The following is a 14,652-nucleotide window of genomic DNA, read 5'->3' on the forward strand; positions in this document are numbered from 1 at the left end:
TTATTATTTATCTGCCATCGGGCCTATGTACACATATATTCGTCAGACTACTGCTGATCGGATTTTCAAGTTTTGTGTTCCTTATACCAAATGCAACACGTATTTTACGACTTACAGCTCCGCTTTGAATTGTTTATGCAATTTTCACGACGCTCGTTTCTATGGCGCTATTCGTGCAGTCATCGTGGTAAAGGCGTCCATCATATTTGAGGTAGCAACCCCCGTTAAAGTAATTCTGTCTTTAACAAAGCGTTAAGCTTTTCTTCAAGCTTTATGTTTAGTTTGCAGCTCGTGGTCTTGCGATAGCGTTCTCGCTTTCTGCGCACGGGGTCCCGGGTTCGATTCCCGGCGGGTCAGGGCTTTTCCCTGCCTCGAGTCGACTGGGTGTTGTTATGTTGTCATTATCAACACCATTCATCCCCATCACGGTCGGAGGAAGGCAATGGCAGACTACCTCCACTACGACCTTGCCTAATAGGCGGTGCGGGTCCCCCGCATCGTTCCCTACGCTCCTCGGAGTATGGGACCCCTTCATCATCATCTTGGTATTTTAACTATCCTCATAATCTATGTCAGCTGTGAGACGTTTCCAGGGCTGCCTCGCTCGTGAGGTAATGCCACGGAAGCAATGGAACAGCTGAGGCAGAATATACTGAAAGAAAGCCATCCACTGATCGTTCCCGCTAGATAAAAACATGTTTTAGGGGTTAAACTAAGTTTAATTCTGGCCACTAACATTCTAGCGTATGAGTTATCCGCAGGAGTTGGCTCGTTTTAGTTCGATAGTTACTCTGTGTTATTGTTGATGGATATCACACTTTCGCTTGGTGTGTTATCATATGTAATAAAGGAAGGAAGGAGGTTTAGTGTTTAAAGTCCGGTCGACAAGGAGGTCATTTGCGACTGAGCACAAGCACTGCTTACGAAGTAATGAGGATGAAATTCTTCGTACCTTTTGAAAGAAACCATCCCGGCATTTGTCTGGAGCGATATAGGAAAGTCACGGAAAACATAAATCTGAATGGCCATACGGGGATTTGAATCGTCGTCCTCCCGAATGCGAGCACAGTGTGCAGACCAATGAGTAACCTCGCTCAGTATTATTATTATTATTATTATCATTGGAATGGAGGTGAGTTCACTCTCAACTAGACCTTGGTACTGAAGAGATCATAGGTCAAATTGAGTCTCGTATCTGTTATCAGGCAGTCTGTCTGTTGACAGTTAGTCTAGGATTATTCTCTGCCAGCTCCACGCACCGCTTCGGAAACTGCTACTGAAAAATTATCCTTGTGGCGGTGGCAATCGAAAAGGAATATGACCGCTAAGTGAACGCAGCAGAGCTAAGGTCCGTAAGGAGAGTGAAGGGCACATGGCAACGTTAAGTAAAAATAAAATAAAAACGTTAGAAACGAGTACTCAGAAGTATCTGAAAGACCTGAATTGCGTTTCGCCTGATCTGCTCGCATTTCATATAAAGTAGCTGTCTTGCAAGTCCTCTAATCTCTTTCCGGTACAGTCTTCTGACTATACGGAATGGATATCACAAGAGATCATTAAAAAACTATGTTCTTTAAGGTAATCAGTCGCGATGCAAATCAACATCACAATATTCTGAAAACTAAGAAATGTATGATTAGAGATGAGATAGTCCCTAACGCTTGTAAATTCAATTTTACTACAGTAAGTGGCATTTGAAAATCACTACCACGAGCATTAGAATTTAACTAACTCGATCACCTAAGCCATCCCAGTAATCTTTAGGGAAAATTGAATATTTTTGTGAACAAGAGATTTTCAAACGATATCTGGACTCCTGAAGTTCTTTGACAATCTGAATTACTTTTGCTATTTAAAAGCTTTCCTCACATTTGTAAAACGTCGTATCTGATACGACACTAGATGTCGAAGCAACCAATTAAAAGCAAAGCGATTAACAGCGGCAAGCGCTCTGTGGAAACGTCAAAACTAATGTCGCATAACTAATAATTTTGCTGTACTCATGACTGAGCAGTTATTTGTGCACATGCCTGAACTTTAAACGACGTAATGAATTTTGTTACGGATCTGTATTGAAACCAAACACCTATAGCAATTGTAACTAAACAACGCTTTCGTGCCTCACTGAGACTCGATTATAGCAAGGTTCGTCATTGGTCACTAGGAGGCGTAAAGAGTCGAGAAATATCGAAGTTTTCTCCAGTACCAGTTAGCAAATCTTAACTAGAAAAAATTTTGTGTTCTGCCTGCAATCCTGTCAAGACTCTTATCCCCCTGTTAACTAACCAAGGAAAGCATTTAATTCAGTTTCAAGTGACAAAGTTTGCACGAGTTTAAAACTAAGTGCCGTGGTATAATGTTTTGTGTCAGGGGCTCGAACCCAGCACATAATCAGACTGTGAATAATGTAAAATCAGATACCACATATCGATTATTCCCCCAGCAGCGAGATGTTTGAATCTGAAATGAGAATATAATTTCTTTGCCTGACCGGGAACCGAATCCGGCATCTACTACCGTTGTTTTCTGTTTGTTCACCAATAGAGAGGCGTGTGCAAGTTTGACTAGAAATAACGGCACCCATCGTCGCTGTTGACAACATGTGAAAAGACATTAAAAATGAAAATTATTTATCACTTGTAGTTCGGTGTACCGATGTTAGGGCTTGAAATGAAACCATGGAAATTTTTTTGCAGGACCGGGATTCGAACTCACATACGTGCCTTTCTACCTAGAGGAGTTTGCCATCTTGGGGAAAACAATGAAATGATCGAACTATATCGTTTCGTCTGGGTCAGACACGGCGAAAGAGGAAATTCGAATTCGAATCCCATTTCAGCTCCAAATTTTTCAGCGCCTCAAGTCTCAATAAAATAGAAGCCCTGTGACCTTATATGATTATTGGCTCGTTAAATAAAATATAGTTTCTAGTGTAAGGAAGAGTAAGGCCGAGTTAGGCTGGGCCATGGCCCGTACTATGGCCCAACATAAACCGGCTCTGCCCCATTTGGTAGTGAAGGGATATGATGTATATACTGTGTATTCTGAACTATGGTGTGTATTTGTCCTAACATTTGTAAAAAAATAGACTCCTGATTTTATATTATTTTACGACATCTGATTAAAAAGTCTGAGACAAACATGAAACTAATTTTTTTGGTCATATGGAGCATTGCCAAAGTACTAATGAAGGCATCAAAGAAAAAGTAGTTAGTTTTTTACATCGAGAAAAAGCAAACTGACGAAAGCACAAAAGAGGTATCTTTTTTTTATTCCAAACAAAAATCACAAGACACTAAGAAAAAGCAGTACAAGAGCGACGGTGTAGAAGTAATACTTTAAAATTATGTATACATAATAATTCTCGTTGTCTTCCTGAACTGATAACTCCTACCATCAATTTAAACTCACGGAAGTGAAACGATTCGAAACCTCTACCTGCAGATGACAAGTTGATCGCCTTAACCACTACGCCATTCTGCCAATCACATATGCTACACTTACAAACTGGTATAACATGGTCTGTAATGGCACACTTTTTCCATGATGAAGAAATGATATACCGAGTGAAAGCGGTAGAGTACGTTCTCGACGGAAATGCAGACAGTCGATCTGATATTTACTATCATGAACGGAGCTATGAAGAACATAACCTAACTGAATGTGACACAGTAAGTATTCTGCTATATTTTATCAGCACTGCTTGTTTAAGAGATAGTGGGAGAGTGTGAGAACTTAATAGCTGTTAACGCATGATAAAATGAGTAAAATGAGCTAAATAAATAGGTGGTTGGGAAGAACGTGTTAACAGAATGAGGGATGGAAGGTTACAAAGTAAACAGTGAATTGTAAACCGATAGGAAGAAATGACGTTGGTCGACGAAGTAAACGATGGTAACAAACTTTGCGGAGACGGAACAGGCAGATGCCTAATCGATGTACGCAGAACAACGAAGACGAAGACATAATGGTCGCTGTCTAGTGAAAGGAGCAGAAAATACCTGTGATAAATTGCTGCCGTACAGCTTTCTGTGGTGTAAGAAACGAATATGTAGCAAGATCTGACTAAACGCGTAAGGTAAATCGTTTGGATAACAAGTCTGTTAAGTTGTTATCCAGTGTACCAGAGACTTTCATCAGAGATCATATTCACTGCTATCCCTCATCCCCGTCACCCCTCTCTTATTCTAGTTTTGATGTTAATAGCCTGTTCAGTATTGACTCTGACAGAACAGCCGCTACTTTCATGTTCGATTCCTTTTGTTAAAGATTAAACAGCCTGATCTGCTTCCCGCTGTGCTAACCCGCGTAATAGATAGAAGAAACACTAAAACGCCATTCGTGCATGCCTGCCACAAGCACGTTGCAAAGCACCACAGCGACCTTTTTCACTTCATTTATTATTCAGAACTGAGTTTAAAATTCTCGATGTTATAACTTCACGTAAGCTGTTTGCCCGTTACGGAAACTATTAAAATATTCTCTGCAGTGAAGCCGCGAGGGAGTTGTTCCCTCAGGGAGCTACGGCTCACCGTGAGGCGAAACTGACAGGAAGTTACGGGTGGAATTTTTAACAACCAACGCGCTTTCAACGTTTCCCTGAGAGACTGAAACACTGGATTTGCATTCGAAGAATCGACATATACTTCATAGTTCCAGTTTTTAGGTTCACCGCTATTTCTCTCATTCTAGTCGATGGATTATGTTATCATAATCTTGTGCTGCAGAACATACACATACCCATATTCAATAAATTTAAAGGATAATGTTTAAATTTGGCAATCAGCACGTGGTGTCACTTCGTGCACGTTATCCAGACATCCATGACGTCCCCCACGATATGTCCTATTGTCTGTTTCTCCACGCCACAGTCATATGCGGATTTTTCTTCAGGATGTGAGCACTACGTTATCGTCCCATTCGGACGCGGTGGAGTTTCTATTATTCATGAAGGGGAAGATTAAACACTGCAACATTCTTCATCGAGTTTTCAGTTAGATGGGTGTTGAGAGTGAAAATTCATTCCAGCGTGCTTTCCGGTTTTCGGTCACGTCGTAGATGTCTGTGACACGAAGATCGATCCACAGTGACTTGTGTGACTGGCGTACACTGGGTGATTTTTTCCACCGTGCACAAACTCTAGAAATTGATCGATGAGAGGAAGCGGAACAAGAAAGGTGTAATGAACGTATGTCCGCAAATGCATGGATTCCATGCTGTAGATCTTTTATTCCCTCATACATCGTTAGACACTGCGTTCTAATACGCGCTGTACCATGCAGCCACAGTTATAGCATGTGCTGAAAATGGTTTTCACGTGTCTCAAACAATGCTTGTACGCAACGTAGCATGTTCTGTCTCACACGTTCGTATTGGCCAGGCTGCATCCAAGCAGTGTCAAAGATAGAATGAATACTCTGCTCCACTGTCTCTAAATCTGGAATGGGCTCTGCATACACCAAACTTTAGAGATGGCCCCATATCCAGAAATCGCAAGGGTGAACATCAAGTGGATAAGCAGGGTATGCAACTGGCCCCCTCGTACGATCCACCGACTAGGGAAGACACGATTGAGATGGATCCGGACGTTAACGGCGGAGTGGGCTGGAACGCCATCATATAGCAATCACGTAATCCTTCGAATCATCAATGGCACTTCTTCGAGCAGGGGACGCAAAGTCACCAGAAAGAAACTCCGATAGTTCCGGCCTATAAGGCGACGTGGAAGGAAGACTGGTCCCAAAATATGGTGGCCGATTATCCTCCCCAACGCGTTCCGGCTGCACCGACGCTCATGGTTCGCTGTCACCGCACCATGTGCATACTATCTCACAGATGACTGTTATGAAAGTTCTTCGCGTAAAGGTAGCCTCATTTGTGAATAGGACGGATGACACAAATCCCGGAAACGTGGTTGCCTGGTGAAGAAACCAGTGACGAAACTGCTCTCCGTTTGGAAAGTCTCTCGCTAATAAAACCCTGCAGACGCTGTAAGTGATAAGGGTAGTAACAATTTTCATGGAGAACTTCCCATGCGGTCGTGTGGCTTATCCTGTAATGGCGGACCAACTGCGTGGTACTGGCACGGCGGTCGCCTTTCACAGTATTAATCATATTTTCGTTTAAGTCTGGTGCCCGACCATTCCGAGCACGTCCTTCATGATTTTCTGCTTGCTGAAACGACCCTGCCTCAGACAAGCGGCGAGAAATTGTTGCAAACATTGAATGCTGTGATTGTTGTCGGCGGGGATAGGTCTCCTGATACAACCTTGCCGCCCGACGCCCGTTGCCATTTGCCTTTCCTTAAGAAAACACCATGTCGGCAACGTCTCGAGTCCAATACGGAACCACTGTGTACAACGCTGTATCACATACACAGCAAGGTGAGTCAGCAAGAGAAGTGAAATGGACACAACATTACCAATTACTATGGGATGTAAGGGCTCTAGGGCATGACGTATGAGGAACAGTACCACTCTCTAGGAGGAAACCATGAAAGCTGTAATTGTAGTTGCATGGTACAGCGCGTACTATCCCACAGTCTCTGTAACACCATATGATTGAATAAATGGTCGCTAGCATGGAAACCATGGATTTGCCGACGTAAGTTCATTAAAGCTTTTTTGTTCCGTATCTTCTCATCGATCAATCCCTAGAGTTTGTACACGGTGGAAAATATCACCATTGAGATAGTTGATTCTGAGAAGCAGTTAAGTGCTGTACCGCCCTGTCCAAACCTTGTCGACGTCGCCACGCATATGACGCAGAACCTAAACAACCTTCTGCCGTAAGGAGGATGCTACACCAACTTTCTAATATACACCGTCTTATGCACCGAACATCCAGAACATTATGCTCACCAACCTTCTCTCGATATAAACGGATCCAGGCATTGCCTGGCGAGGAATGAATGCTAGTCAGACATACGCATGATGCAGGCAGTGTCAATGAGCGTGTTTTCCGTGTTTAGAATTAGGAACGCACGCGATCTATCTGACGCGAGAGCAGATTGCGACGGCTCTTGCATTTCGAAAACTACACGACTTGTCGCATATTAGAGGAGTGCTGTTGTGAGTGGCTTCTACATGTGGCGACACCAAGGTGGAACTACGTCCAGAAGTCGTGGGGTTGGGTGGCCACCTCTCATTATAGACGCGAACGTAGTAGCCTCGGTAGATTGAGAAAACAGAACAGGCGGTGAACTGTGGCGGAACTAACATCAGACTTTAATGGTGGGCGGAGTACAAGCGTGTCTGAACATACAGTGCACCGAACTCTCCTAAAAATGGGCCTCCGCAGCCAACAACCATCGCATGCGCCAATGAAAACACCACGAAATCGGCAACTTCAACTGAAGTGGTCCCGTGATCATAGGCCCCGGACGTCCACTTAGCAATAGAGCATTGCTTGTTCTGATGAATCGCGATACCTTCATCATCATGTGCCGTTGTGAGGGTGCGAATCCGTCGTCTTGCAGGGAAACAGCTGCTTGACACCTGTACTGCGGAACGGAGACAAGCTGGCTGCGACTCTGTTATGCTATGGGGAACACTAACGTGGGCATCCATGGGTACAGTGGAGCCCGTTCTATACGCCATGACAGCCAAGGCGTATCGTACACTGGTTGCCGACCACGTACACCCCTTCATGAGGAGCATGTTTCTCGACGGCAGTGGCATTTTTCAAGAAGATAATACGCCATGCCACTGGCGAGTTTAGATTGATGTGCTGACAGACCAACTCGCCAGATCTGAACCCGACTGAACACAATTTGGACATGATTGAACGTGTCGCTCATCGTCCTCCTTCCCGGAATTGATGGGAATATATGTGAGTGGTCATGTGGTGCCAACTCTCTCCAGCGACCTGCCAAGAACTCATTGATTACATACCACGAAGCGTCGTCGCTGTCATCCGTGCCAACGGTGTTCGTACTGGCCGTCAATTAATTGGCCATAATGTTGTGGCTGATCAGTGTATACATACAGGCCTCTTGCATTTGTTCTAGTCGTTTTAACGGTTAAATCTTGTCTTACCTGCCTTTATCATGGATACTCTGTCTTAATATGAAAAAAATTTTTATGCATCGTCACCATAAATTTGTTTGCTTATTATGTAAATTATTTTATCGTGCACACACTTTATTTTTAAGGTACATCTCAATAAATGTACAGTTTTATAATGCTCATATATCTTACAACTGACATTTCTGGTAATTATCTACAAAATTATAATTATAAAAAACTTTTTTTATGCTTTGAACTCACATATATAGGACGCGTGCATGTAGCCCTACAAGCAAAAGGGAAATCTGTCTACAGCTTACGTCACTCCAATACGTCCGTTCATGTACACTGCTATAAAATACGATTCAGGACGCACTCCGCACCAATACTTGGTTCGGGTCGCATGAAGCCCGCGGGTTGCAGTTTGATGACCGCTCTGTTAGACAGTACTTTCAACTAGACCACAGACTGATTACCAGTCGTTTTATTCTTCTAGAAGAGACTACAGTGGCCAGCGCGTGACGACCCACCAGCGATGGAAAGAGTGATACAGGGTTGTTACGTTCTCTGATTTTGCGTTTTTGTTGCTTTGATGAGTGTGTAACCCAACCAATAGTATGTAATATCAGTATGACCTTATTGTAAAGTTGTTTTTGTAATGGCATTTAGCCTGAAGATGAGGTTTAACCCTAGAAACAAGTCGCTAAATAAATAAGTAATACAATATTTGACAAAGATTGTGACTGGTAGCGGTAAATTAAAAAGAAAGAAACCTTTACATATTTCTTTAGACAGTCACGGTCGAAAAATAGTGAAAATGGCTTCAAATTCACTACTATTGTAATTTAGTATACTTTTACCAAAAAACAGAAAAACCTGTCTCTATGTTGCCAAGTACAACCCTCTTACTATATTTAGTTTTCCCGCTTCCGGCCATCCTGATTTAAGTTTTCCGTGATTTCCTTATATCGCTTCAGACAAATGCCGGGATGGTTCCTTTTCCAGGGCACAACTGGCTTGCTTCCCCATCCTTCCCTAATCGGATGAGACCGATGACCTCGCTGTTTGGTTTCTTCCCCCAAATCAACCCAAACCCTAAATTTAGTTTAGTTTCCAAATAAAGTACACTATGGGAGGATAGTCCTGCTAATAGAAAAAGATAATCAATAGAGTTACCCCTTTTACAAGATTTGACGGTGTGTTGCGTTTAATGAATAAGTAACTCAGACTACTCAATTCCTTTCCTAAGATCTAAGCCAGCGGTTAGATAGTAACACAATATGAATAATATTATAGTGAAGCTAGGACAACTCAGTTTCAAGTTCCTTTAGTGGTTCAAAACATGTACAAATGGTCGCCAGCCTATCCAGGCAAATAAAAAGCGAAGTACTGGAAAAGCAGAAGTATGAATTTTGCCTACATTCATGCTACTGTTTTATTTGGTTCTTCAAATAAATATTACTTCACTTAAACAATGGCCGACCGGAGTGGCCGAGCGGTTCTAAGCGCTACAGTCTGGAACCACGCGAGCGCCACGGTCGCAGGTTCAAATCCTGCCTCGGGCATGGATGTGTGTGATGTCCTTATGTTAGTTAGGTTTAAGTTGTTCTAAGTTCTAGGTGACTGCTGACCTCAGAAGTTAAGTCCCATAGTGCTCAGAGCCATTTGAACCATTTTGAACTTAAACAATGTTGGACTACATCCTTATACATTTCGTTTTAAAAATAGAGTGAGCCCAGGACACAACTTGAAGGAAGCGTAATCTAATACATATATGGGAGCTTTGGAAAAACGCTTTCCATTATCAGAAAATTTTAAATACTAAAATACTTAGATACTAAAGCACACACTTTCTGCGCTGAACGTTTCACCTGAAGAAAACCTTTTTCTTGCTCGAATTTACTTTCAAAAGCTATTATGCTTTGAACCAACTCTGTATAGTCATTTAACAGATTCTAGTAAAATGGCTTCACTCTCATTGAATTTTACGTAATCAAACTTTTACTATAAGTCTTTGCAATAGTTAAGAAAATTTTTTGATTATATACTCAGAAAACAATATAAATGGTGCCTCTTTATATTAACTAGGCACTACATAAGACTGTGAAACCGGCAACACGGATTAATGAAACACCGGGAAGGAACCCTATGTTGGTTTATGATTAGGAAGAAATAACAGGGTGGACCAGTTTCTTTGAAGTTCAAGAATGATTATTAAAACACAGTTTAAATTAATGGTTCACGCTGTATAAAATTAAAATACAAATAAATCTTATCTGGTGGCTGTAGGCTTGGGTGTGGCGAACAATTATGACGGCTGCACTATCCACAGTAAGGCCTGCAAATATTTTGCTGCATAGGCTCAATTTCTCTTCTTGGAGTCGTTCAATTTTATATACAGTAGCCCAATAACTCGCAGGTATGCCGTAAGCCTTTTGCAGTCTTCATCCGAGGTCAACTTTGCAGGCAAAGCTTCAGCTATTCCACAAGGGTGTTGCCTCTATCACTGCTGCCTGCAGACTGTGTCACTTACTTCCCGCGGTTGCTCTAGGTAGTGCGCCAATCCGCCCTTGCCACCTTTTCCACTCCCTAGAGCGACTTTCGTTTCAAAGAAAAGCACACTAGCTTTTACGCAATACCTATTTCTTACATTGTTCTTAAGCGTGGCCATTTCTTAAACTGTCAAATTTAAAACAACATGAAGAATACACACAAATATTTTTAAATACACAATGTCATCAGAAAATTATTTAACGTAATAAACAATTTGCATAGTATTTTACATAGATTAATCACATGCAATGCAATGAATTTTAAACTCTTGTATAGTACACTTTACTTTACACCTACAGAATTTATAGGACCAATATGCGAAAATTTTAAAGCAGCTATAAATTATAAACAAATAATGTTATAAGTCTTTCAACTTAAATACGATGACGTGCATTATGAAAATCAGTCGTGATGTCGATTCTGTACTAGGTGGTGCTGGTGGAAGTGGACTCGACCAGCATTATACTGATCGTTCTGTCCAAAATTGGGAAGCAGTTCCGTAGATTCATCGGACGCACCAAAAGATATGATGAGATGAGATAAAATTGTAGATCTTGCACGTCTATGCTAGTTGATCAGTTATGCTAAATCCTGTCTCCATCAGTTATCATCGTTGACACATAACAGAAAGCCGACCAAGAAATGGGTTGGTGTACAACCCAGCAGAAATGCTGCGGTTCAGGTAACTGTCACTGTAATTTCAGGTTTCTGGTCTGCGAATGTGCAATTTTTATAACGTCAATCACAAGACAAAAATATGGTCTCTTCCTGTCAAAACTGCTCAGAATCTCAGTTTGTAATTTGCATGTGGTTAGCTTCATAATTAAAATGCTAATGAATTGAGAGCGGCAGCGGGCTAAATGTCATGGGTGTTGCTTCTTGTGGTATGAAGACCGTGCATACGTGCGTATCTCGGTGTCTTTCGTGTAGCGATATCTTTGTGAATAAGTCGTGTATTAGCTTCAGCTTTTTCACATACGTTCTCGGTACCCACCCAAAACGTGCCTCAATTCCGTGAACGTGAAGCGCTAAATTCACGTTTGATATACGAATACTGATAGCCGTGTATTGTCACGCAATGTGCGGGCAGCGTTTTTTCTGCTTTTCACTTTTATACTCTGTCTGTTCCACAGTCCTCATGTGAACGGCGTATGTAGCAACGTTAATATTTATCACGTGGGTGAAAGGTAACTTGAAAATTTAACATACCGAGAGTTCATTGGAACTGTTTTCGATGAACAATAATCAATGATGTAATATGACTCGTGTTCCTCAGATTTATTCGAACATGTTGACAAAATGTAATTTATATATGACTGATTTTCATACTGTCTCAGAATCTTACGAATGTCTCGGAGGCGTAACTCACATACTGTAGATTCTAAACATTAGGTTTATCAAGAAAAATGATCTTGTGTCAACAATCTACCTTTATTCTAAATATTATAACAGAAAAAGACATCATTTGGAATTCTAAGACTTAGAGAGGACGCAATACTGAAGCACACATTTTCTCACAAAGCTACTGTGCTTCCTATATTGATTCCTGCTCTGGAGAAAAAATTGCGTTACATTTCCATATAAACTTTCCGAGCTCTAGAAAGTATATTTTGCACTGAGTGCCCCGTTTTTTATCACAAACTTATATGAGAAACGTAGATATCGTTACGCCTTTCTGAATGTTGCATTGCTCTCGAGAGTGGAAATTCAATGCAGTAGGTCTCGAAGAAATTGTCTGGAAGAATCGCTTTTAGGCGATACCGCTGCTCGTAAAGGAATACAGCCTTAGAAAACGAGAAGCATATATATGCTTCCATCGCACATAGATTGCATTAGACTGTTGACAGCTCGACATATAAATCATGTCTACCAATTGCCACCATTTTGTTTTGTACCAGGTGGTTATAATTAAAGTTTCCCTATTTAACTCGTTGTAACACGGATACTGCTTACCGTACGAGTAGAAAACATGGTAGTATTAACGTCGAGAGTATGGAGTGCACGATTTCGATGCATCACAGCACCACCGTCCGCTTCCAACTATGGCCACCAGGTGCCGTGATCAGTCATTGTGATTCAGTCTCACACACGTGACCAGTCGCAGTGCACTTGGCGATGCGTCAACATGAGTTTGACAAGAGGAGCAGGGCACTATTGGTGAAGCTCTGTTGTCAAAACAGTAGTAATGCTGCAGATGCACTTCGAGAATTTCACCTGCTGGAAGAACTACGGACGGGTCGCCTTTCTTCAGCTGCTATACGGAGCATGATGAAGAAGTTCGAATCAACTGAAGAACTGGACGTCGCTCCGGGAAGAGGCCGACGACCGGTTGCATCACAGGTGATTGATGAAATCGCTGTTGCTATGGTAAACAACGCTGCTTGCATTTCTCGATCGTCACGTAGCGCGCGTGCTGTTGTTGTTGGGTTGTTTTGGGGCAGGAGATCAGACAGCGAGGTCATCGGTCTCATCGGATTAGGGAAGGACGGGGAAGGAAGTCGGTCGTGCCCTTTCAAAGGAACCATCCCAGCATTTGCCTGGAGCGATTTAGGGAAATCACAGAAAACCTAAATCAGGATGGCCGCACGCGGGAGTGAACCGTCGTCCTCCCGAATACGCGTGCTGTGTCACGACAGTTGATTAGCCCGTGGTCCACTGTACGAGAGGTGCTTGAACCATTCTCAAAAGGTATCCGTACAATATCTGAGTCGTACAGCAGTTTGCACCACAGGTCGCACAACGACGTATTGACTGTTCTTTCCACTTCCTCGCAAGGATTGAAGTTGAGGAGGGCTGGCCCTGGACCATGCTATGGATACACGAAGCTGATTTTTCTCTGTTGAGTGAGGTGAAACCACAGAACTGCCGAGTGTGAGAGTCTTCACCTCCAGTCACTGTTCAAGAAGTTCCTCTGTGTGGTGAAAGTGTCACCATATGGTGTGGCTTCACGGCTACGTTCCTCATTGGCCCATTCTTTTTTGAACAGGTTGACGCTCAAGGACCAAAGATGTGATGTGTGACTGGCCATCGTAACTGCGATATGCCTCGCCAACATGTCATACCCGCCCTACAGGAGAGAGACGTATTGAACTCAGCAGTTTTCGTGCAAGATGGGGCCACACTGCACGTAGCTCGTGAAGTTCACCTGCTTCTCCGAAACACATTTATAGACGATCGAATTATGAGCCGATCGTTTCCAAAAGCTTTGCCAGCATGATCACCTGATCTCACTCCCTGCAATTTATAGTTGTGGGGCTACCTAAAGGACGGGGTTTACGGGAAGAACATTCACACATGTGCTGATCCGATGTGCAACATATCAAGAGAGGTAGGCAGCGTACCTACAGAAATGCTTCGTTCTTCTGTGCAGAATGCAGTCCTGCACTTTCAGACGCTTCTGGAAAAATATTGAAGCCATATTGCGTTCCTTTCGTAGCAGTAATTGTACCGATATGTAATGGTGTGATGTACCATAGCAGTATATTAAAAGTGTTTCAATTAAACAGATTCTACATTATTCCTCTTCCCCATGTCCTTGACATTAATGCAAACAAGTTTGGTCGTCGTAAGGTAATTAGTTTCCGTGTTATAACGTGTTATATAAGGAAAGTGTAAAGATAACCGCCAACGGCCTTGCCGCAGTGGGAACACCGGTTCCCGTCAGACCACCGAAGTTAAGCGTTGTCGGGCTGGACTAACACATGGATGGGTGACCATCTGGTCTGTCGAGCGCTGTTGGCAAACGGGGTGCACTCAGCCCTTGTGAGGCAAACTGAGGAGCCAAAAAATGGTTCAAATGGCTCTGAGCACTATGGGACTTAACATCTATGGTCATCAGTCCCCTAGAAGTTAGAACTACTTAAACCTAACTAACCTAAGGACAGCACACAACACCCAGTCATCAGGAGGCAGAGAAAATGCCTGACCCCGCCGGGAATCGAACCCGGGAACCCGGGCGCGGGAAGCAAGAACGCTACCGCACGACCACGAGCAACGGACAAACTGAGGAGCTACATGGTTGAGAAGTAGCGGCTCCGGTGTCGGAAACACGACCGGGAGAGCCCTGTGCTGACTACATGCCCCTCCATGTCCG

General features: G+C 42.8%; 1 protein-coding gene and 1 pseudogene across 1 annotated transcript in view; both read left to right on the forward strand.

The window, feature by feature from the left end:
* Window positions 1–14,652, forward strand: part of LOC126175053 (serine/threonine-protein phosphatase rdgC) — a 1,927,531-nt gene that overhangs the window by 1,322,167 nt on the left and 590,712 nt on the right. The gene's annotated exons all lie outside the window — the stretch shown is intronic.
* LOC126177602 (5S ribosomal RNA) lies at window positions 14,183–14,300 on the forward strand (annotated as a pseudogene).

The sequence above is a fragment of the Schistocerca cancellata genome, chromosome 3, assembly GCF_023864275.1.
Source record: "Schistocerca cancellata isolate TAMUIC-IGC-003103 chromosome 3, iqSchCanc2.1, whole genome shotgun sequence".
In the NCBI taxonomy this organism is placed as follows: Eukaryota; Metazoa; Arthropoda; class Insecta; order Orthoptera; family Acrididae; genus Schistocerca; species Schistocerca cancellata.